This window comes from Cygnus olor, chromosome 2, assembly GCF_009769625.2.
Source record: "Cygnus olor isolate bCygOlo1 chromosome 2, bCygOlo1.pri.v2, whole genome shotgun sequence".
Taxonomy (NCBI): domain Eukaryota; kingdom Metazoa; phylum Chordata; class Aves; order Anseriformes; family Anatidae; genus Cygnus; species Cygnus olor.
In genome coordinates, this window is record NC_049170.1 from 129755452 (window position 1) to 129780754 (window position 25303).

The following is a 25303-nucleotide window of genomic DNA, read 5'->3' on the forward strand; positions in this document are numbered from 1 at the left end:
ACTCTGTGTTAGGTAACTTGTTGGGTGAGTGGTGCCACATTCCTGCTCTGCCTATGGGATAAAGTAGCCGCGGTACAACATGGCTCATTTGTTCCTAGACTATCATTAGCATTAATGAGCTTTGCATGTATACATCAAGAAGAGGAAAGGAGAATCATAGCTCCTTATACTCAATGTTTTGTTTTCAGGGGTCCTGTCTCTGGCTTAAGCTCATTCTTTGTGAGCCAAAGCTTGCATGCCTGTGAAAAGCTTGAGTAAACAGGCCATGTGCAGGGGATATATGGTGCACTGAGTGATGCAAAACACTCTCCCTCCCCCAGACTTAAATGTGTCACTGCAGCTTGTGTGATACAGCAGCAGCTCCCTCCTGGGGAATGGGTATCTAATAATTTTTTCCTTGACCCTGTCCCTTTGTCAAACACAGCCCTTTCTTGCAACCCCTATAAATCTGCTGTGGTGACATATGCCATCAAGAATGGTGAATGAGCAGCAGGGATCCCCCTTCATGACCTTTCTTTTACATGCCACTGCCCTCCCCAACTAGCTGAACCATTGTATTTAGGACCCTCTGCCCTCACAGGGAAGGGTACAGTCGTTTTGGAAGGAGAAAGCAAAAAACAATGCATAAATAAGAGATACTCACTTAGAAGGCTATCTAATAAACAGGTGAAAATCTGAAACACCAGGATACAATACCTAAAGTAACAGATCTTTTTCATAGCATGGTTTGCAAAGAGGATGCAGTTAGAAATAGCATCCACATACTGCATTCTGCCCTGCCAAGGATAAACTCACATTCTGTTACCTTGACCTTGCAACTTTACCTTTCTGTGTCACGTGTGTCCTCACTGAAAAACAGAATAAAAACATTTGCAGTGTCATTAGCAGAAAATATCAGAGCACTGAAGTGCTACTAGATAGAAAGCTCAATTTCTGACTTCTAAATACTAACTAACTCTCAGTCTGAAGGGTTATTCAGACCCTACCCAGTGTCCTGTTCTTTTAGGCAATATACAAGTGCAGCATGACCACTTCTGTATTCATTTCCAGGCCCCTTTTTATAAGTACAATAATCTCATTGCTCCTGTTTGTTTGCAAATATGGTGGAACAAGGCAGTCCTGGAGTAGGTCAATCACCTGTGGGTCTGAAATTGCAGAACAGCAATACAGGCTGCAGTGTCTTATTTCTGTGAATCAGTACTGCAATGGGTAACTTTTACCAATTAAATATACAATTTAAAAACAAAAAAATCTTTTGTTGCCTGTAGTGAGAATTACATGAAGTTGAAAATATCTTGCAAGTAATTTAAAGCAAGCTACTTATAACAAGCAAGGAGACGGGTGTTTGTGTGAACTCCTTGAAGAACTGCATGGAGAAATAGATGGAACAGAGCAGGGAGAATAAATTCAGTAGCTGACAGGTATAGCTCAGTTTGTGGAGGACAGAACTATAGATAAATTCAACCATCTCCACAGTGTCTGGATGTCCTCAATTTACCTGCTTCTGGTATATTTTTACATCCTCAGTACCTGAAGGCTCTAGCAAATAAGTGGAGAAAAGCTGGATCAATGAATGCATGAGGACAGACCTTTCTGTCACAGGGAACTGACAAAACAAATAAATAAATATATCCATCCAGTGTGTTTTAGATCCTAGAAATGGTTTCTGTTGTCATCATAATTTTCACCATAGAGTAGTTTTGGTAAAACTTAGAAACTGGTGATGTATGCAGCAGCTATGGAAGAGCTGACCGTGGGCTTGCCCAGATGCGGTTGCCTGACACGCTGCCTGTGACTGGCTGGTGCAAGCAAGCTGAGCAGCATTGTATGTTGCCAGGTGAACAGGCTCCTTCGTGCTCTGGGCCAGCACTCTGACTGTGCCTGTTGTGTTGTTGTAAGGCTTGCAGTAGTCACCACAGCTTGCAGTAGGTGGGTCCCACTTTACCGATGATTTTTGTATTGTCACTGCAGACATAGTCATTCATTTTGCAGCTATTCAGAACTGGTGCATGAGAAACCAAGTTTCAAATACTCTTTCAGTTTCATTCAGATTAAGCACTACTATGAACATATCTGCTAGGTCTGGTAAGGGACCTGTCCATCAGGTGGCAGAATGGATCGTTTTCAATCTATTCCACTGGAGAAAGTCTGTTTTGTATTAATAATTAAACGTGGAGTGCATTGAGGACTTTGACAAGAGTCTCCTACATCCTTGTCATAATAATCAAGCTACAGACTCAGCCAGAAACTCTGACATTTTCAAATTCCTTCTGTAGGACATTTTCCAGTTTGTAGAAATAAATTACCGAGGCAGAGAAAAACTATCTGGATAGCCCACGATATTAGGGCACTCACAAGGGTTAATGGAAGAGCTGTGTTCAAGCTGTGCTCTAAATCTTACAGAATAAAAAATTAAGCCCAGATTTCCCAAATCCTCTGTGAGTACCTGCCTGCAGACTACTGACTTTCTAGCTTTGAGGAGAAATTCAACCAGAGACCCAAAAAACCCTTCAGATCCACCCTTCTGCCCGGATCAAGCACCTTTCTGTAAAAGTGACAACTCTGACAAGCCAGCATATTTGCAGGGGAAAAAAAAAAGCCAAAAAAAAGCATGTTGACAAAAAAAAATTCTTGATCGCCTTAATTGAGAACTCTGGCCTGGGCTGTGAATCTCTCCTCTGGTATGCAATTATAATGGGTAGCACTCAACACAAAATCTAAACCAAAACCAAAAACACTCTGCGTCTTCTCAAGTTCTGCTGCTTGAATTAAATTATTAGAGCCTGCTGTAAAACAATAATGACTTCTACTGTCAGAAACAATGTTTCAAGCAGATGCGAACCACACAAAGCATATGTGAAAAACGTGTGATCCACACACTAAGGTCACAGGAGCCATTTAGACGCCACATGTAAAATATGTGAAACACATGTGGAAGCATGATGCAAATTCACATTTTGTTTGTCCTTTGGCAAGTATCAAGAGCAAAGGCTAAAAGAACTAAAGCTCTCAAAGGCAAACTTTGTGCCAGTGAAACTTTCAATCTTTATAAAAGATTAACTTTAAAAAAAAATCCTGCTGGGAAGACTTCTTAACCCCTCAAATTATCCATTGCTAATTCTGCCTGATACGTCCTTAGTGATGGAAAATTCTTGTTACCCTCTTTCTTAATTCCTACCAAAGCAAAAGGTTAACAGATCTCTGCTGTCTTCTGTTACACCGCTAATCCTCGGGTAGTAATGCTGCTTTTACTCAGTGGGCTTGCCCTGCTTTGTGTGAGCACTCATGGTGTGAAGCAGTAGAAAAATCTCACTGAAGGGAGCCTGCAGTGTTATGAGTTGTTCACAGACAGATGCTTGGTTGGTGGTGATGCTAATGCTGAGGATTTGACTCTGGGTGCAGCTTGTCTCACCTAAATTCAGCCTCATAAGGGTTAGGCCTCAGCCAGCTGTCTAGACCCCTTTACTGTTATTGGAGAGGCATTTCCAAACTCCGTGATAGGATGCAATGAATCCCCTCTAGAGAAGCTTTGTTGTCTATATACAGGGGTCAAATAGCTAGCTAGGAGCTGAAGCTTAACTCCTAGATGGCCAAAGTTGGCAGCAAGCTTTGGATGGTGAACTGCCCATAAGCCAACACCACCCTTCTCCTCCACACAATTGCAAAGAAACCCAGGCTTTGTTTCAAAGCAGGGATGTTGGCGGTGGGCAAGTGTGCCCATGGCACAGGATCTACTCACAACATCTTCAGAAGGAGTTTTCTGACACACCCTATCCTCACAATATAGAGGGCCTTGCCAGTAGACTTGGAGCAACCAAGCCCTGAGGAGATCTATGTGTGGAGTAAGGTCTGGCTTTTCATATGCATTTTCTCTCCTCTCTGTCCCTAGAAATTCTGTGCTGTGGGAAACTGAAAGGTCTCCACCCTCCTCATCTTCTCAGCCACTTTTTCATCACCTCAGCAGCACCACATGTGAGCTTGATAAAGCCAGAATTCATGTAGCTGAGAAAAACAGGCTGTCTTGAAACTCCTCTTTATGCAATGACCCCAGTGGAATGATTCATGAGAATAAAGGTTTTTACATAGAAGAAAGTGCTACAGATTCTGGTCCATTCTTTCATTGAAACTTTTTAAATGAACAAAAAGGTAACTACAGCAGAAACATGCTAAGGCGCTAATATGTGTGTTCCTTTTCTAAGTGAAGACAACAGCAAGTTCCCCTTTGACGTTAGTACAAGAAAGATTTTGTTTCATATAAAAATGTAACATATTTACAAAGATTTTAAATTGAAGAATAACATTGATTTCATATACACTCACATGCATCCACTGCTGTATGTCTCTCTCCGTTGCATGTCTTATAAACTGTACTTTGGGGAAAAAAATTGTGTATGAAATATTCATGGCCAAACAAATAATGCCCATAAAAAATCAATTATGAAGTCAATTTTATTTTTATAATTTTTAATACACATATCTGAGGTACAGAGAGAAAAAATAACTAAACCCTCCGCAGACCATTATAAGCTAGATAAGGATTTACAATACAAGATACAGCACCCATAATGCTTGAAGGATGATGTCATGTCTTAATTATGTTAGCATTTAGTGGATATACATCAGCTCCACATCTTCAGATATTCAGAATTTACTGTGCCCTTTCTTTGACCCTGACTTTTTTTTTAGACAACTGAAGTAGGGAGAACATATTCAAAGCAGATTTTCTTTTCCAACATTCACAAAGAGACTTCACACAACAGGGGTTCAAGTGAGCTCTGGTTTTAGCTATTTTTTTTCCATCTCCACTGCTTGCTAAGAGTTTAGAATCACAAGGGGCTGATGATTTTCAGCTCCCCTCAAGGGTCTGATCCCACACCATCAAAAGGCTCGTTGTCATTGTTTTCTGTGGGTGTTGAGGGTTCTTAACCTGTGAGATATATATCCAACATATGGAAAGGACAAATTTGGAGGACTGAAAGTTGAAGCTTTGTTTGGTCTCCGATGGCAATCCCGCTGACTTTGCAGGGTTGTTTCATACACCCTTACCATTTGCAGGTTAAACAACAATGTAATGCATACAGATTGCAGGTTTGTTCTTTTCTAGAAAAAGAAGCTAGCTCCTTCAATCCTGCAGCACACTGCAAACGCACATAAGCACATGCCTACTTGCAGCCACGACAGAACCAGTATTTTCTTTGTAAAGAAGAAATTTACATTTTAGTCACTTTAGCCAGGCATAAAAAAAGGTGCATTCTCTGAGATCAGCTCATATAAAAAACTTTTGTTGTTGTTATTAAGACCAGGATTATATGAGAGAACAAGCATAGGAAGGACCCTTGCAACAATCATCAATATTTACTTTTAAGTCTTATTTTTTAAGAGCTTGGCTAAAAGCCCATTGAATTAGTCAACTCTTGCATTCAAGGAGATTAATGAAGTTTGGACAAGGGGCAAATGTGTATGAACGTCTTCCAGCAATTATATTTTTTAGTTTTTGTTTAATAGAGACAGCTTTTCTTCCCAGAAATGCTACAAAATGACATATATAAGAATGAAACTACAGTAATCCATTGTTCTTAAGCTGCTTTTCCCATAGTGCTATCATGACTTGTCTATCAGACACATTCTCTGCCTTTGGATGAAATGTCAGTTAACATACATATCCACATACACACCCAATGTAGCTGAAGAAAATGTGCCTTTTAATTCCAGTGAATCTAAGCATCCCCTTTCTTAGGATTTGCCCCAGAAGGATTTGCCACAGCAAACCTCCACTGGCTTTTATTGCAAGGATTTGCACCCACCTTCCACAGAAGACAAACAAAAACCTCGGGGGGGCCAAGATTCTGTCTTCGAATGCCACAGATGCCACAAGATGGTGGAAGGTCAGAAGTTATTTTCTTGGCAGACACTCTAGCTCTCTGTATGCCCCCTCCCCACTCCATCCACTTTCCATTAAGTTTTGCTGGGCAACAGCATATGCTTTAGATCCATGTCGCCCATTCCATTAGGCAACAGTGCTGCAAAGACATGGAACAGGAAAATATGCATATAAAACAAACTGGAGTGAAGAAGGGGGAAAAAAAATATATCCATCTTGCAATTCTTTATCCCCTCCCTACAGACCCACCTCTGAGCTTGGATCTGAGAGACAAGAGTGCAAACAAATGTGCTTCCATTTTCTTTTTTTCTTATTTTTTAAGCATATTCTGTTCCAACTACAATTTTAATAAGGGTAGTCTTTGTGTATTTCCAAGTAGATTTGTTTTGTATCCATAGAGAAGAGGGAAAAAAAATAAAAAAATCCAAAGTGATTAACTCTGTGATAATGAAGTCCAGTTTTCTATGAAGCACACATCACGGAGTGAATTGCTGCTTGCTTTGATTTGTGCTTGAAATGTGAGACATACTGATTCCCAGATGGCTGTTTCATTGTGCAGAAAAGCAGAGAAACACATACATTTCAGTTAAGTTGCATATCTTTTCATTTATTCATGTAATTGTGATATATATTCCATATTCCAGAATGAACCAGATGGTGAAGGGAAGGCTTACAGTGCAGCCACATTCCCATTCAATAACCTTGGCTGTCTGCGGCAAACTCTTCACTATGCCAGGTGTCAACATTTGGCTGCTAAGATTTTACTCTCTGGAACACACTGGGTGAAAGAATTCACAATCTCACATATTCCCTTTTTGATATGCATAGTAAATGCTCTGTCATGCTAATAAGAGCTGCAGGTATACATCAAGGGTGAAATGTGCACCCCTAATATCAGCAACATCTGATGTTGCCATGATAAGATTTCACCATGACACGTTGAAAAGCATTCCTAATAAATACAGCTTTGTGTAGGGAAGACTGCAAGTTACATTTTCAGCAAAGTTCATGGGAATTCAGCCTGCGCTCCTGTCTAACAATAACGGGAGTGGTGTGTGTAATTCCACCCACAGAGCCGGATTAACTAAAAGGATTTATTTTCAAGCAGTGAAACTGCTAAATTCTGGTACCAGCAGCAGGACTGTCTGCCAGTATCCTGTAAGCCTTTATTTCCCTAAGGCCCATACCATATGACATGTTTGGATGATGTTTAAACCTTCCCCTTGTGTATGTTCATCTTGTGTATTTTTATTGTTCTTTTAATTATCTGCACGTATATATTAATTCCAGAAAGTACAAACAGGCTCCACTGTCATTTCTCCACCACACTTTATATTATAACATCACTCATGAATGCTAGTTACAAGTTTCCAGGCAGACATGCGGTTGATCTAAATTTGTGGGACAACAACATTCAGATATCTGCTTTCAATTTGTGCGCATGTTTCTCCCTGTTATTTTCTTTTTATGGTAGTATTAATTGTTACCAGAAGTCTGCATGAAATGACTGAGGAACCAAATGCTGGAATGCAGCAGATCAGAAATGGCTGTGTTGCTTGCTGTCAAGTGAAATGCACACAGTTAGCTTATTAGCTAACCTGAGTATTCCCATGAATGACCAGTAATTTCAGTTTTGGATATGGAAGAAAAGTCAAGGATCTTGACCTACTGGCAAATGCCCCATGTATTCGCTTATCTGCTTGGACCTACGTATATATGTATAATTTCCAGAAGTACAGTCTCTGGAGAACTGTATTTTTTGGAATCACTGCGCCCAGATTACTAAGGACTAAACATTGTAGTAACAGAAAGAACGATTGGCTTTATCCACTTGGCTGGCTATCAAAATGTAACTGTTCCATAAATGGCCCGATCCAGTATCCACTGAAGTCAGTAAGAGTCTTTCCATTGCATTCAGTGGGCACTGGTTTGGGCACTAATTGTAGCATGACAAGAGAAAAAGGATGAGGAATTGCAAGTGCTCATTACCCAGCACTGCCCAACTCTCTGATTCTGAAGAATGCATGTGGAGAATTGGGTCTGTATCCAGCTGCCTGAAGGGCAACACATTTTCATAAGTGTTAATCTACAAGAGATCTACTAAAAATAATCCTGTGATTAAACAGGAGTGTAAATTAATACACAAGTGTGGAAAATAAATAGAGAAGTTTATCCCAAAATCTCTGTTCCCCCAGTGCGCCACTGCCCCCCTTTTCGTATGGGTTCCAGAAGGTACAGGTTAGCTTAGGATTTAATTCCAAGAAATTTTAAACAGGAGCGGGTCATCTGAAGTATAGATTATGCAGTCTGAAAGGCTCACCGCCTTCTTGAATATATGCGTAAATCTCCCTCTGAGGTAACTGAAGGAATCCCGACTAAGGCCCAGGGCTGAGAGAACCAAGGGTGAGCTCTGGTCAGCATTTCAAGTAGCAGCCCTGAAATGTGTTTCCCTTTCAGTGGGATTCTTTAGGCAAAACCACATCAAATGCAGGTAGCACAAAACCAGGACTTCACACAGTGGCCTTTTTAGTGTTTCATCCTTCTGCCTGTTTGGATTACCCACCTGTCCCTTGCCCAGTTCAAGGTATATTATTTGGACATGACTCACAACAGGATCTCAGCATCAAGATTTATCATTGCAGCATGCCGTAAGATAGCTGCTGTATCAAGACCATTTGTCTCCCTGGAAAGGATACACAACATGAGAATGAAAAGTCACCTAATACCCCAATATAAATAGGAGACTATGTTGCCTGTATAACCACTACAAAGGGCATCTAGCTACAGGTCTTAAATCCTACCTCTCTGCAATGACTGTCAGGGACAGCTAAAGCATGAACTTTAGCTAGGCAACAACATAAATGTCCAATATTAGGTGGTAGAAATAAACCCTTCTGAGTATTTTTCTTCAACTGCATTATCCCAGAAGCACCGTCAGTCACAGGCCATACAAAAACTTTTGCCTAGGAGTCAGAGTCATGTTGCTCTGGCTTGTGACAATGACTGCCTAAGCCACTAGACCCTCCTTTGGCACATATCACAAATGTTAAGTTTCCAGTTAGCATGGCTACGGTACCGGGTGCATGTTTATGCTTTACTACTCTAGATAATGAAGGTGGGCTGTGAATTTTGTCAGCATGCCCTCCTGATCCAATTCAGAGTGAGTGGAGATGCCAGCAGGCCAGGCAACCAATTAATGACTCAGCTTAAGCAGCTTCACAGGAAACTCGAGTTTTAAAAGGAAAACAGACTTTATCCTATTTTGAAGTAAGGGAAAGTGTAAATGCAGTAAAGACAATTGTAAAGTCAGTACCACAGATAAATTGCAGCAGTAGGTAGAAAGGATTATTCCCAATGGACACATTCAAAAGCAAGTCTTCTGTTTTACTTAGAACGGTGTTCATTTAGCACAGCTTTGGTCTGAGTATATCGCAACCTCAGATCACTGCATATCCTCTCATCATACCTATGCACAGAGTCTAAATGCTGCAAATATATGCATCCAGGACAGAGCTCAATCACTTTCTCTCTTAAATGACTGACAGCCTGATTGCATACAGGCAGCAGTCAGATAAAGCTCTGGTAAGGGGCCATATGTTGCTAGGAGACAGGGCCTAATGGCATGGGGAGGTATTTGTAGGGGAGGTGATGGAGCTGGGGATCAGGGGCAGAGAATATAAAAAGAGGAAGCCCATTTTGTTTTTATCTCTGAAACATAACCATTGCATAAAGGCCTCCTTTCTTTCACTTTCATATGGCAGGAAGCCGCGTCTTCTCTGCAAGGGTTGCTGTTCCCCACGTTCAAACAGTCAAGGAAAAACTCATGGCACCAAAAGTTCACAGCCTATACATAAGCAGGCAAGTAAATGCAGGCTAAAGAAAGTGAAACAAAAATTGGCTAATTTATTTATTTATTAACATATACATAATAACCATAGGTAGAAATTGAGTCATATGCTCCACTTAACTTGAAACAAGAGGAAGTGTTTCATAGGAGATGAAGGCAGTAGTGTCATGCACAAAAGGAAGACGGCTTCTGCTGTAAACAGTCGCATTAGTGCTCTGGCTGACAGATGGACCAGCTGACCAAAAAAAAAAAATAGGGAAAGAATGAAAAAATGAACTGTGATGGATGCAGTGCTGAATTATCAGTGAGTCATAAGAATCTCATGATTGAGGTGGAAGGAGTATTTGTGAAATGCAGATGTGCGGTGATTGTTGTTTAATTATCATCATTACTATTTCAGAGAAAGGCAACAAAGTCCTGTGTAGGAAGTAACACAAAACAAGGAGAGCCATTACATAGAAAAGTAGAGGTGAAATGGAACATTCTGAGAATGAAATATATACTGAATTCTGCCCCCCCCCCCCCTTTTTTTTTTTTTTGAGGTGAGGATGGAGAAAAAGGTAATAGTTCTCTTTTCTGTTTATATCTTAAAAAGGATCTGTGTTTCATTTTTATTAGAAATGTATAGATAGGAACCCTTTAAAAATACATATATATATTCAATGCTAACAGTACTTAAAACTTAGCACTCCATCTGTGGCATTTTTCATTCTAAACAGAAAAATCAGCAATAATAATAATAATAATAATAAACTGCAATGCAGAAAATTGTATTTGTTAACCAGTCCATACATGTGTTTTTGACCAGTGAGCTTGGTTTATGGATCACTTTAGATAGGGATGATGTAGTGTTTCTTTAAAAATGCAGGCAGCAAAACTTAGGAGAGCAAGAAAACTGTATCTGTCTAGATAATAAAACCAGGATCATATTACACGCTATGTGGAAGATAACTGTCTACATTCCAACCTAAGCCTCTGAAAGGAAAAAGACCTTTTATTTTGTAAAAGAACCTTTGATAGAAGTACCGTAAAGCAAACATCAACAGAGGATCTTGTAGCTTGAAAAGAGGAATCATGAATACTAATTCAGGAAATCAACACAAGAGATGTACAGAGCACACTGTTTTATATATATATATATATATATATATGGTGATAAGCTACTGAAGTGCCAGAAAGAGATAGAGCAAAGGCAACAATAATGACATGATTCAGGTATGTAAATGAAAACACTACTGACAAGAAAAAGTAAAGAGAAGCTGTTAAAAGTAGCCTCTTTTAGTACTTTCTACTAGTACTGTGCCTTTTGCAATGTGCCACTTTAGAAAAGCTGAGATCATAGCAGATCTCTGAATGTAGATCAGGTTTTATCAAAGCCCTTTGCTTTATCTGTATGTTGAACAGAGAGTTGTATTTTAACAAATGCAGAAATAATGAGGGTTTCAGATTTCCAGCGTAAGCACAAAAAGATACACTCCACTCTAATATTTCAAAGCATTCAAGTTCACAAATGAAACAGTACTGAGGATACTCAAAATTCCAACATGTAGTCATCAGGATTTCTGAAAGTAAGAAATCTCAGTAACATATCTTTCCTTTTCCCATTCCAAAGCAGAAGGAAAGAATTCTGCAGAAATTTAAATTCGGTCTGTAGGTTATATGCACACTTCCCTATACATTGTAGGCAAGAATTGGCACTTTAAAATGAACAAAGAGCACTTCAGTCTACTTTAAAAGATAATTTTTTATTTATTTTTCTGTGTGTATGTGCATTATATTATTTTACTAGAGGCCAGTATACCCATTCCAAAGCACACATATTAGGAATGTTCATATTATATGACCATAGAAAGCCTAGCGTCATGTTAGTTCACTTAAGTTGTTCCTTTGCTATTTTTCCTCTTTTTCTTCCTCTTCCTGTGGATGTCCTGTCACAAGTTAAAATACCACATGGACAAATTTAATCTCTTTAGCTTATTCAAAGCCTTTTTGTCTGTTTTGACAATATAATTTTCCTCTTCATATAATTTGCCTTTCTCCTGCAGATTCTGGACCTTTATCTCTGACCAAACCATCAGAATACTTACTCATTGCATTGTTTCCTGTCATGACTTGACTTCTTTTGCTTCAGAGTCACGACAGTTGCTGATCTCATGACTTTTCCAGATTTCTCACTACAGATTTTCTGTTAACTTATTGTTATATGTATTCTAACCCCCTTCCTTACATTTGCATAATAAACAGCGAAGAAGATAGTCCATCAGTCCATCCCTCAAAGGAAGATGTTTATATTCCAAAAATGGATGAGGATATTAGCCTCAGTTAACTGATGTCAGCATCAAAGGTACACCTCAGAAAAATGTACATCTCAAATTTTCTTACAGTCCTTTGGAATCTCTTTTCCCTCATTTGGACTTGCTTCCTCTGCTAATAATCTTCAATTTCCAATAACCTCATTCACTGGGAGCTTTTAAACTGGTATGCTTCCTGAAGTTACGGTAGACTTCCACTGAAAATCTGTCCCCGCAGTAGCTTTCATTAAGATAATTTAAAAGAAGAGCTTTATATCGAGAGCTCTGCATCCACATATATATATATATATATATGCATAGATATATATGTATACACACATATATATAAGAAGAACACTATGGCTACATAAAAATACAAACTCCATGTTAAAAAAAAAAAAGACTGCTTTCTTATGGTGACCTAGAACAGAGCTAATCACTCTGTTCTTTAAGAGCTTTTTTTTCTTTTTCTGTCATTTTACAGCTAGAATCATAACCAATGTGATCTACTGAATGTTGAAATTAAGCACATTTTGCAAAAACACTGTGATTGTGCTCTACAGTGATTTTTTCTTACTATTTATTTTTCACTGTTTGTAAAATGAACACTTCGGTAATTTTTTAATACCTGGTATTGGAAAACTCAAACCCTCTCTGGACAATACTCTGGACAATACTCCAGTAACACTACCTAGATTTTGGAACGTCTGTATTCACCTTACTGAACTACTTCATATCTTCTCATCTGGGAGATATTTCAAGGCTAATAGACCAAAATGGCTGGCCATGAGATATGATCTAGCCCAGGCCACCAAAACTGATAGGCTAGCCAAGGAGTATTGCATATGAACAACAAATTCTTGCTGTCAGTACCTCTTAAGAACAGACTTTGGAAAAAATATGTCCATGCTTCAGCAGTGGAATTCAAGAGAGAAATAAAAGAGTCAGATGTCTTAGAAAGGTATCTTTCTTGCTTTTTGTCTTGAGATTTGCACCACCATGCTATATATAGACAAAGTTTTACAATATTACTTTCTCAGAGAGTGACTATAAGCCATGAAGTGATGCAGCCATGAAGATACCTAGAAATTCAGGAGAAGCCACACATAGACAGAATAGCAGGCAGAATTTTGGTGCTTAAAATGGTGGGGTGTACTTCTAGTCAAAATAAGGAAATATTCGTACTATTGTTTAAGTAATTGCACCTCCTCGTGTGGAATACTGTTCATGGTTCTAATAACCCATGTCAAGTAAAGATTAATTTAAATTGTTACAGCTACACGCAGCAGGAGCTGAAGTGATTAGGGGAATAGGGATCCTATTTTATAAGCTATGTTTACTTGGGGTGCAAGGTGTTTTATTTTTTCTTTCCACAGTGTTTACAGAAATATCTATATTGGCAAAATTTCTGTACAGCAGATCAGGCTTTGAGGAATGTGGCTTACTAGAATGAATTAGAATGAAACCTACCAGTAGAGGAGAGAAATGGGAAACAGCTATAAGGAATGAGGGAAGGGATATGAGTGCTTTCTATAAACAGACCAGGAGGATAAATGTCAAGGAGTGAAATGAACTGTTTAAGATAAAGGAATATGTTGGTGCAGGAAGATACGCATACAAATTGCCTCTGAATGAAAACAAACCATGAAAATGACTAGTATAACAAGGCACTGGTCTCACTGAGCAATGGAGTCCCTTGCAATCTTACATCCCGTGTTTTACATTATACCAAAAAGATGTGCCAACATTTCAAAATGTTCTAAATTTGGCTTTCAAGTAATGCCTTATCTTGGTAAATATTTTAAACCAAACCAAAACTAAACTAAATAAATAAATAAAAATAAACAAGGCATCTGCTAGTACTTTGCCCAGCCAATATGTCATTCCTTTTCTTTGTCAGTCTCTTATTTCTCCTTTTAATGTTATCCAGCAAAAGTATGAGCTGTGGTTATGAAGTTTGATTAACCACTTAAAACAGACAAAAGAACTTTATTGGGATAATATTTGCTTTTCCATGTGTTGAGTACTCCATAACATAGACACCCAGTTGTCACTCATCATAAATCTACAAATGCACAACTACCATACTGCGTGTACACATTCAAAGTTAGAATTATAAATTAAACTTTTATTGGTGCATCTATTTTCCCACCGAGCAAAACAATTACAAAGCAAATTGAGAACTGCCAGGATACCACTTGAGCATTAACTTGGTAGCTGCCTCCCACTGTGCTGGCACTGTTTTAACTCTTCTTTCTACTCAATAGTCTTGCAGCAACAAAGTCAACAGCTGTGGCCAAAGGCAGTCGAGTTTGGCAGTTGCAGTACCCAGATGACAACCTCTGGTGTATCTCTTTCCAATAGCAGCAGCAATGTCTGGATTTATTGACAGCTCAAGGGTTTCTCTCTTGGCTGGATTCCTTCCTAGCAGCTGTGGATCTGTCTCTATTGCTATCCTGAGGTTGGGCTGTGGTGGGGATACCAGGGTTTCCTCATCCTGCTGTGATTATGAGATTCCTCACTGTGTACCTCTAATCAGTCTCTCCCCCCAGTCACATTATACCAAGTCAAAAAAAAAAAAAAAAAATCCATTTAATTGCCAGTTTTTCTAGAATGGCCTATTCTTTGCCCTTCAGACAAACTGCCCACTTATGCACCATGTTGCTTCTGATTAAAAAAAAAAAAAAAAAAAAAAAAAAAAGAAGAAGAAAAAGAATTTCAAATCCCCTTATAGACTATTTCAGTCTGGGTTATTATATTTATTCATTTATTTGTTTTATTTCTTGCTGTAAGTGCAATTTCTCTTTAGCAACAGAAGCATACACTAACCAAACTAAATATCTGCATTCTCTGACACAGATGAACATTATGATTAAGTAACCATGCAGGAGTTGGGCTGAGTATTATCTTAAAGGTGATGGTTACTGATCCCTGGGTTATGGGATACCAATGACATATAGGAAGGGATGTGGAATAAGAGGGGATTGTATCAGTAGCTCCTTGCATAGGTGCTACTCGACAGGGAAAATGGAACAGGACGTCGTGCAGTTGCAATTTGTACTAAAGGAAAGAACCTCTATTCAGACTAACTTCTCACTCCCAGCCCAATCTCTACAATCAACTTGTCTGAAGTGGAGAGAAGTTTATGAGGGGAGTAAGTAAGGAAATGGAAAGAGGAGTTTGGAAGGAAAGACAAAGTCAGCCTTTTGGTGAAGACATCAGGAGAAACAGGGAGAGTGACTTTGGAAGTCAAAAAGATTAAGCTGGCCTTCCAGCATTGGCAGGATGCTTTCAGAAAACAAAGCAGAACAACAAAAAGCTAACAAACAAACAGAGCAAACACACACAAAGCAAAGCAAAACAAAACAAAACAAAATACACCAAACCTTCGTCTCTACCTTTTCCAAGTGTTGAATGGGAATTTAGCAAGAGTATTGCTCCAGCAAAAGTCTTCTGGATAAACCACTGCTCAAAGCCTTAGAAATTTAAAGATAAAATGCTTCAGTGCGTAAGTACTGAAAACTTACAGGGCAATCCTAGCCCTGCAAATAACTACTCCGTAATAATTTGGTGAACACAGCAATATAGTTGTGACCTCAAATGCTGTGTTAAACAAGGAACTTTCCTGCCCATCTGCTATAATTCTCTCACAGAGGGTTTGTGCTTCTTTTAGAAATGTCTGATCACTACGTGAAACCTAGAGGCAGGAAAGCCAGACAAAATTCTGAGGTTTACTAAAGCTGGAAATCTAGAGTTAGAATTCTACACAAAATATAAATTATTAGCACTACAGTGAATCATATTGCATAACATAAATTAACAATATATTACTCAGTGAAATGCTAAGTGTGATTTTTAATACGATATGACAGATTTTCTAATTTATGAACTGTCTATTAAATTTAAAAGTCCTTCCATTTCTTTCTTCTCTATCATATATTAAAGTCTCCTTTTGTTTGAGTCTCCTAATCCTTCATTTATTAACAATATCACTCTCTCGTTTATATTATTGCTTTCGGGTTCCTTCCTTTCCTTCTTTCCTTTATTTTCCTTTTACTTTCTAAGTCTCTTGCGATTCCATTTGCACAATAAAAATATGTAGGAATTAGACCCAAATGTTTTCTCTCTTTCTCCACATGCATATAATATCTTGCATGAATATATTAAACTCACATATGTCACTCTTAGAGTGACCCATAAATAATATAAAATAATCATAGGGCAAATATTATCTATCACCTGTAGCAGGAAATCTATGGTAGCTTTTCTTTTTGGATTTCTTTTTCTCTATTGCCTTCACTACCTAGTAGTTAGTATCATGTGGAATCCAGATCCAGATAATCCTCAGTCAAAGTGTTGTTGCCTGCCAGATACCTACTATACAAACATTTATATATATATATATATGTATGTATACTGATCAAAATTTCCTGGATCTCAGCTAAATTGAAAGCCAGGTCAAAAAGTACAAGGTTAGCATTTAAAAAAGAAAAAAAAAAAAAAAAAAGTTACTTTCCTTGTAATTATATTTCCTTTGTGGAAATGTAAATTCCCATAATCAAAACTGTATGTAATTGCCAGTTAGTTGCCTTAAGCACACTGATTTGTGTCTATTATATGAACTCCCCGTCCCTTTATAGCATGGTTACCCTTGGGAAGGTCCATAAATAACATGATTTTTCAAAACTCTCATTTTTCTAACTGGATGATCACCATATATAAAATTGGACAGTTTTCTACATGGCTTTGTGGCATATTTTCTGCTTAAAATGTAGTTTTTATCCACAGGATTTTGCACATGAATTTAAATTGGAGAAGATTTGACCCAGGGTGTGGCTCTGCAGCCTACACATTATTTAGCAGCGCACTGCAGTAGCAATAGCTGTACAGGGGATTCTGCTTATTCTTCAGGACACACAACACTACCAAAGCCGTGTCTAGCAAAGGGTCACCACTGAGTTGCTTTGTACATACTTTCTGATCTCACATACCCAAACAGGATGACAGAGGAGAGGCCATTGTAATACAAGTGGCATGAATGATCACATCAAGGGGGTCATCTGAGCAGTGTGCCTAGCTGATAAAGATTCCTCCTAGTGTTCTTGCAAGTAAAAGGGAACTGATGATACCCGCAATGCTACTATCAGTGATTTGTGAAACATGCCGTGTTGTATATGCATGCCGTGGTGCACTGTGCAGGAGAGATTTGCAACCCATTAATGGAATTATTCTATTGTGAAGCACTTGAATAAATTTAAGCACATGAGTTTCAGCAAGTAAATTGAAGCCATGGTGACTGCTCCTTTTACATCTGTCTTATTGTGCTTCTGGGTGCTAATGTTTAATATGGGTGTTATAAGAGTAGTATCTTCTTTATTGTTTAACTGAAAAAAGTTGTCGGCTCTTAAGACGATTCCCAGGGAAGAGCCTGAAGACTGAAATCCTTTTTATCCATAGGACAGGTTCAAAAAATTAAGTGGCAGACACATTCTCCTGCATAATCTGCTGAAAAGCTTGAGTTTTGCTCTGACATCAAAGAGCAGTTCAGTCTATGAACCTGTTAGGACTTTGGGCCCTACATTGAGTCTGCTGAGAATGGTGTCAGCTATGATCTAGACACCTGTCTGTTAGAAACTACACTGAGACCACAAACTCATTTCATACAGATCACTGAAAAGACATTAGATGGCAATAATTGCTGTTACTTCCAACATGGATTAGATTTGAACCAACAACCTAGGCTTCATATTCTATTACTGGTCCCCTGAGCTGTTCACTACCCTTGAATTCTTTCTCTAATGCTGTGCTATGTACTCTTGAAGTAAATATATCAGATTCCTGATTCTGTGCACAGAGGAATGAGAATACATCAGGATTATTCTTTAGTCTATGTGGATTTGTATCCACTGGAAGAAAAACATATATTTTAAAACATTAAAATTCTGACAACTTCCAAGAAAATAAAAATTAATTATAACCTTCTCAAGCTAGGATCTTTCAGAAGTCTCCTGCCTCTACCAAGGACAGGTCTTGTTTTGGATTATTTGCATAAGCAGCATCAATAGTACCAGACCCAAGTATTTGCTGAGGTTACTGAGTTTTATGACAGGATACCGGGTGGGACTAAATATTCTCCTAGAGTAAATCATCTACTGAAATAGATGGATTTGCACCAGTAAATATCAGTAAGGATTAAAGAACGTAAATTGTTGTGACATATTAGTTGGGGGAGTTATATTAGCTAAAAACATACATACTGCCATCAGCAATACCAGCAAAGATTTTGCATAAAGATGTGAATAGGATCAAATAGCCATCATAAAGGACCATTTTATAACTGTGCTGTAAAGTCTATTTTAAAGGTACGTATTTGACCTCACAGTAAATTAGAACTGTGAAAAACAGCATTTTTACTCCTATAATTTATCAGTTAAACCACAGTGGGTTTAGCAGTGTTCGAGTCAGTATTACATCTACACACACAAAAATCAGAAATGGGATACATTCATTTCAAAGGTGTGTATCATCAAAGATCCCTTTTCAGTTAAAAAAAATAAATAAAAGACAATCATAACCCAGAGTCCTAGATAATACTTTCTGTACAGTGCTGTGTTTAACTGAGAGTTCATGTTTACAGCTCAGTTGTAAAAAGCTGATAAAATAGAGCTTTGTTACCTAGACACTGATGAAACTCTAAATAGCATTGCAGGCACAGCTGTATAATGAGTACATATTAAAACATCTTTGGTGTCTTCTGAGAGTGCAGAATATTATTTGTTACTCTGACCATAAATGTATAACAATTGTGGTTTTGTAAAATAAGTTGAAACCTCCTGCAGTCTAAAATATAGAACAATACAGATGACTAATTTGAATCAACGAGGTTGCACGTGGCATGTCACAGTGGGATTCCTAATGATCTTCTACAAGGATTCTGTTTGTCTAAGGCTCCCATTTTCTGTCCTGTGATATGTGGATGTGAACTATGCTGAAAATAATATGAGGCTAATTACCAGCCTTGTCAATGGCAATTCACATACAATGATAAACCGTATTTCAAAAAAAAAAAAAAAAATAACCCACACATCTTTTCAGTAATAATGACACTGAAACTAAAGATGGTTTCAGCCTCTGCTCATAGTTTCTTTGTTCCCAACAGCATTTTTCAGGGTGGCTGTCAGCACAGGTAAGATTAAAATTAAGAAGGAAAAAAAAAAAAAAAAAAAAAAAAGATTCCTTAAAAAAGAATCAGTCACAACTCCATAATCTTTAGCATTTGTTCAGACCACAGATATGAGAAAGGACATAAGAAAGGTTTGTGGGAAGAAGGGAAGGATCTATATCCTATTTGTCCTGTTTTATAAAGTTCCTCCCTCTTTTCCTTTGGGTATTTATTCCATGAAACTTAGTGCAAAGATCAAGTTCTGTAGACACAGCGTTTCATGTTTAAAAAAATATTTATCATTGCATTTTCATACAAATAATCAACATTTATTTTGAGACGACTTTGACCACAATCCAGGAGTCAAAAGTGAAACTGCAAGCCTTAAATCCTTGTGCTCCTTTCACAAAGATGCTGAATAGCCAAGACTATCAAATGAGACAAGAAAAAATATTTAGTACACTGACAAAGGGTGATGTACATTGTTTTACTTTTCCATATAATGTTCTCATCCTTGTAAACCATTTTATCCTTCTAGTTTAAATACACACAAAATATCCAATGCCATTTACTATGTAAATGCTGAAGCATACAGTTAGTAAGAACACTCAAAGCTATTCTTATTGACTTACTTTCTCTGTTGGCTTCTTTTGTGATACATGACTTTGGGAATGACGAAAATGTTACTCTTCTGGTAATTGCATATGTGTGCTTCCATTAGTATCTCTGTATGTACAATTGCAGATGCAAGTACACACATACACCTCCGTATATGGCATTCTGCATACTGCTACACACATAAGCAGAGATGTATGCATATGCAGCTTTTCTCATTAAAAACATATCAATAGGTCAAAAAACTCTGTATTCTATGAAGTATGACAGAATATTGTGTCAATAGTCATACCACTTTTGATGCATCCACATAAATAGCTGTATTACAAGCATTAGAGAATCTGCCTTCTTGATATGCTATTGAATTAAAGTAGCTTCTTTTATAGTCAGTGCTTCTGTAGCATAAGTGAGTTTAGTGACAAAACAAAACAAGAGATAGAGCAATTGAAGCAGATGTTCCATGAAACTCTGACTATACAGAACACAAGGGTCTGGCATATAGCTCATCAGTAAAACATGAGAATGTACTTGAGTAGAAAAATCACAATCTGGTACCCACAGGCTATTGCCTGCATCTCATGTAAACTGATAAATTAAAGATGCTGCACCATTTTTCCTTGTCTTTCCTTTGTCAAATGCAATCATTTAAACATGCATTTTGGTACTAGAAAACTTAAAAAATAAGCAAACATACCAACATATACCTAGTTTGCTGAAGCGCAGCTTTCTACACACATTAGATTTTTTCTTATCACCTCTGTGTGTATATTTTTTTAATCTGAAATAATATTGTTTATTTTGCCTGAGGATTTGCACTTGTAAAAGCAAATTTCAAAGTCTACCCACTCCACCCCTTCTATCCCTATTGGTGGTAGTGAGAGACGTTTTTATCAGGGATTCTGCAGAGTAAAAGATCCATTTATGGTCACTTTGTAAGGAAGCGTTTTAAAAATTATGCAAGTATTAAATCTACCCACATAGAACCAGTACATATATATATATATATATATATATTGTTATGCTACATAAAATAAAAAGTGTTCTGAAAGCCAAAATAATCAAATAAAGAAGGCAAACTGTCCCCAGACATTTTGATAGACTGGAAAACAATGTAGTGAAACTACAAGAATGTTCAATAGTGATGTATAAACACAATTTATGGTTTCTGAGAATTTGATTATATTTATACTCACAAACTGACTAGATCTAGGACAGTTTTAGTGTTCTGTGCTAGGAGAGGTCAGACTTAACAACCACTGAGCAAAAAATGCAGCTTTAATTTGTTAAATTTTGAATATTTCAGTATAATAAGAGTAAATATGAAAGATGAACAGTTTTATGTTTTAAAATTTAATCCTTTCTATCATTCCTTTTTTTATCATTCTTCTTCTCTGTTCTTTAGTCCTTGGAATTTTAGCTTTTGTGTAAGTGTTTTATGAATGCTTCATATTCTTTCCTTACTCATCTCTGGCAATCTGATGCTAAGTGGGACAAAATGCAAACAGAGCATTGCCTGTTAAAATTTTAATGCCACATCACAATTTTCTAATGGAGCTATCAGAATTGCAAAACAGTGTAACTCCACTGAAACTAATAATAAATCAGGTGCTAAGAGCAGCGCCTCCTGCAAATAGTGGACTCCAGCCAAGCAGTGGGAGACTTACAAGGACAATTGTTTTTTCTTTTATGTTTTTTTTTTTTTTTTCATTTAAAAACTTAAAACTGTTTTCTCAAAGCACTCAGAATTTGCAGGATGCAATGCTGCTTTGCAGTTTGTGACAAGATTTCAATTCGCACATGTTTGAAACAATAAGTATATTAAAAAACAGATGAGAAATGTAAATTGAAATAAATACTGTAGCTTTAATTGCAGTACAGAGTACAGTTAATTAACTAAAATTAACTAATTTGCACATGTATACACTACAGAAACCATCCTACTATTCATTTTGTCCTTCTAGGCTTTTCTTTTCTTGTTGACATTAAGGAATAGGACTCTGAAGTTTATTTCTGTGGATACATCCCTGCGTAATGCAGCTGAACATATACTGACTTCCTTAACAGGCATGTTGTCGGAGGTATTTTGGGTAGATGGCTCTCTCTTTTGCTGGTTTGGTGGACACTCTAATTAGGCTATGTGCTCACCACTGCAGAAAAAGTAATAATATCTTATAATTCACAACTCAGAAAATAAGGGGCAGAAGAAAAGTTCCTTGACCTTCCAAAGAGCACAAAAATATTATAAAGGCACTCGAATCCTTTTAAAGTGCAGCTATATCTGCATGAAGAGTGAGATAAACTCTTCCTAAAATCTCATTCTCAATGTCATTCTCAGCTCCATACCCTCCATGTCAAGATGGCTTTGAGTGTTTATTTTGACGGAGCTATGGCATTTAGATTTGTTGTAGCCTTCGGCTCTCGCTGTAAAGGCAATGATATTTTCACTCCGTGCTTGCCTAAGTGGATTAGGCTCTGCATTGAGACATGTAATGTATGAGCCAGGGCCTCTGCACCGCAGGGTCTTAGAGCTTGCTCTTCCAGGGTTAAAGCCGCAGCACTGATCCCCCAGCCGTGACTTCTTCAGGGAAAATCACGTGGTCGCTCCATGCAACACCACCCACACATCTGCTCAACGTTTTCCCTCATAAAGGTCCAGGATTTGATGTTTTCTTAATTGCAGTCCATTTTCCTCACAGTTGTACTGCAGATTGAGCTCACAAAGCAGACGCTTGCCAGAAGCACCTACAACCATTTCCCAGCAGTGCACACGGGGCCTGGAGCATCTCACATCCATGAGATGCAGCTACCTGCCCCTCTTGCTCCTCGTTCCTCTTGAGTAACACTTGTGTGTTCAGTAGTAGAAACCGAGTTCACTTGAATAAGTACTCTCAGAGCTTGCATTTTGAATGTGACATTTTGCAAAAGGATGCTTCCATAGCTCCCAGAGATAGGGCTTTCTGGAAGGTTCTTTCAGAACACTTGCTCCGATGAATAAATCCCCCAAATACCTACAAGAATGGGAGTTATTGATTTCCATGAGTAACAGTAAAGCCTGCAATACTGAGCAATTGCCAACTGAGCATTTTCATTTTAAGTGCAAGGAGGTATAGTGAGATACATAATTTGTGAGTGCTATGTACATCTTTGGTACCAGCCTGTCATCTTTGAGGGCCTGGGCTTAATTCATGCTCGGGTCAAAAATAAGAATATGTTCAATGGCCTTACCGAAGTCTTCAGCTATCCATTTCACAAAACTACCACAATTTGACATGGTGAGCAATCTCTGCTCAAGGCTCGTAACTAGAATAGCAAGGGTGCTGCAGGTCAGAACTGAGATGTATTGAAAGAGATGTGTGGAGAAGCTTAGTCCCTCACTTTCATGAGCACTAAATTCACTCAAAATTTTAATAATAAAAAATGCAGGCTTGTCTGACAACATTCATATTTTTTTCATGAGCCTGTCTTCTCAAATTCCCTGGCTAATGCTGCACATAGTGACACAGTCAGTGTCACTCATGGCAGTGTTTACCTGCATTGCAACAACATGACCTGCCTGTCAACCTTAAATGTTTGACAAACTGCTCTTTTTTTTTTTTTTCAAAAATAAAAGCATAAATAACATGAAGATAAGGAAAACTTTTTTTTTTTTTTAAAGGGCAGGAATCAGGGTTTTTTTCTTTGCAGTTCTGGTTGCACTGTGGATGGCCATGCTGTGGATCAAAACATGCAAGAGGGTCTGAAATGACTTCCAGTAGTTTTGTTATTAGCTGACTCCTTCCCTCACTTTCCTTGCACTACCTAAGGCACCCAAAACGGCAGCAGCACACAAACAAAAGTTTTAGTCCAGGGAATTTTAGCAGGGAATTTCCTTCCATATTTTTTAAGATACTTATCCTGTCTAGCATGTTCTATTTATATTATGTGTGCAACAAAAACAAAACAAAACAAAATGAAAAATGAAATGTATGCATCTTCATGTGGGGCCTAACAGAAGAATTGTGAAAAGAGTATGTTTCCCTTTAAGAACTGTATGTTGCCAAAACCAACACAACATTCATTAAACCCAAAGCGACATTTTGGTTCCATTAAAAAAAAGAATGTTTTTTCATTCAGTCATTTTTGTAATAAAAGCATGCAAAGTGATAGCTATAAGCTGAAATGCATTGTTGCTAACACTACCAAATATGCTGACTGGCATAACACTATACTTTCTATATATCACACCATACCTCTCTTTTTTCATTGGTATAGTGAGAGCTCTCCCACTTCTTTTGGTCTTCTCTAACTACCGAGAAGATTTGTGCTGGGCACACACACACAGAAAAAAAAAAAAAAAAAAAAAAAAAAGAGAGAATCTCATTTCTTCGACTGGAGGTAATGCTAGGGTAGTGCTAGGCTCTTCAGAGAGCTTGCTGCTCAACAAGATCTCACATCATTATTCTAAGAGACAGGCATTCTCACTTTCATGTTGTCTCCTACATCTTATAGCTTTAATGTGCTTTCTTGAATATAACCACCTACATAAACTGCTAAGTTTATTTAATCAGCCTGGGTGTAAAACTGGATCGCTAGAGAGCATAAATTGGCACCCCCTCATCTCAAAGCAAGGTGCCGTTGGGCAAGTTGATATTGTGCTGAACTGAGGAGGACTGCTCAGTCTGAGTTTGGAATGGTAGGAACAAGAGTGCATTAACCTAATTTGCCTGCAGCAAAATTACCCTGTAGCATTTCAGACCTAAAAACCTGCATATAGGGAAAGGTGGTACAATAACATTGACAGTTAATCATGAATGGTTTCAAATTCTTCTGGATAACAGTATATGACCCCGTTGCTTTAGGTCACAGAGGAGCAGAATCACAGGCTCAACAGTTTCTTTCAGTCCTATAAATACATTGTTTATTGTATGTCACTCAATCATTAATTTCTTTTGGTCAAATAATGAAAAAGTACATTTGAGATCTATTGAATAAACTCCAGATTTATCTGCAGTGAATGTAGCTCTACAGCTACATGTGCATATATGCTCCATAAATCACCTTTAGCATAGCACAAACGTATACATAAGCCTGCAAAATGCAATGCCAGTGCTGTGTATTTTTTTCAGGGGCCCTGCTAAACATGTAATGTGTGTTATCTATTCCTTCCCTTGTAGGCAGGTTGTCTTAATATAGCTTTAGGTGAAAGTCTTAGATTATTTCATAACCTGTTCTGCAGTTTTTGTTCCAGGAATGCCTACACATGGAATGTTTTTTTAAGTAAACAAAACAAAAAGAACAAGCTTTTAAATTTTTCTGATGATCTGAACTGCTGGGTAGGCAGAGAAGAAAGTACAGGTTTGCTCTGTAAAAACGAAACTGCAGCTAAGCATCTAGTACAGGTCTACTTTTTCCCAAATTCAGCCGTGCCTCAGATGATCTGTACTGTGTACCTTCTACCAGGCCAAGAACATATTCCTAATTTAAGAAGGAAGAAACACCAGAACAACAGACATTGGATGAGACATGAG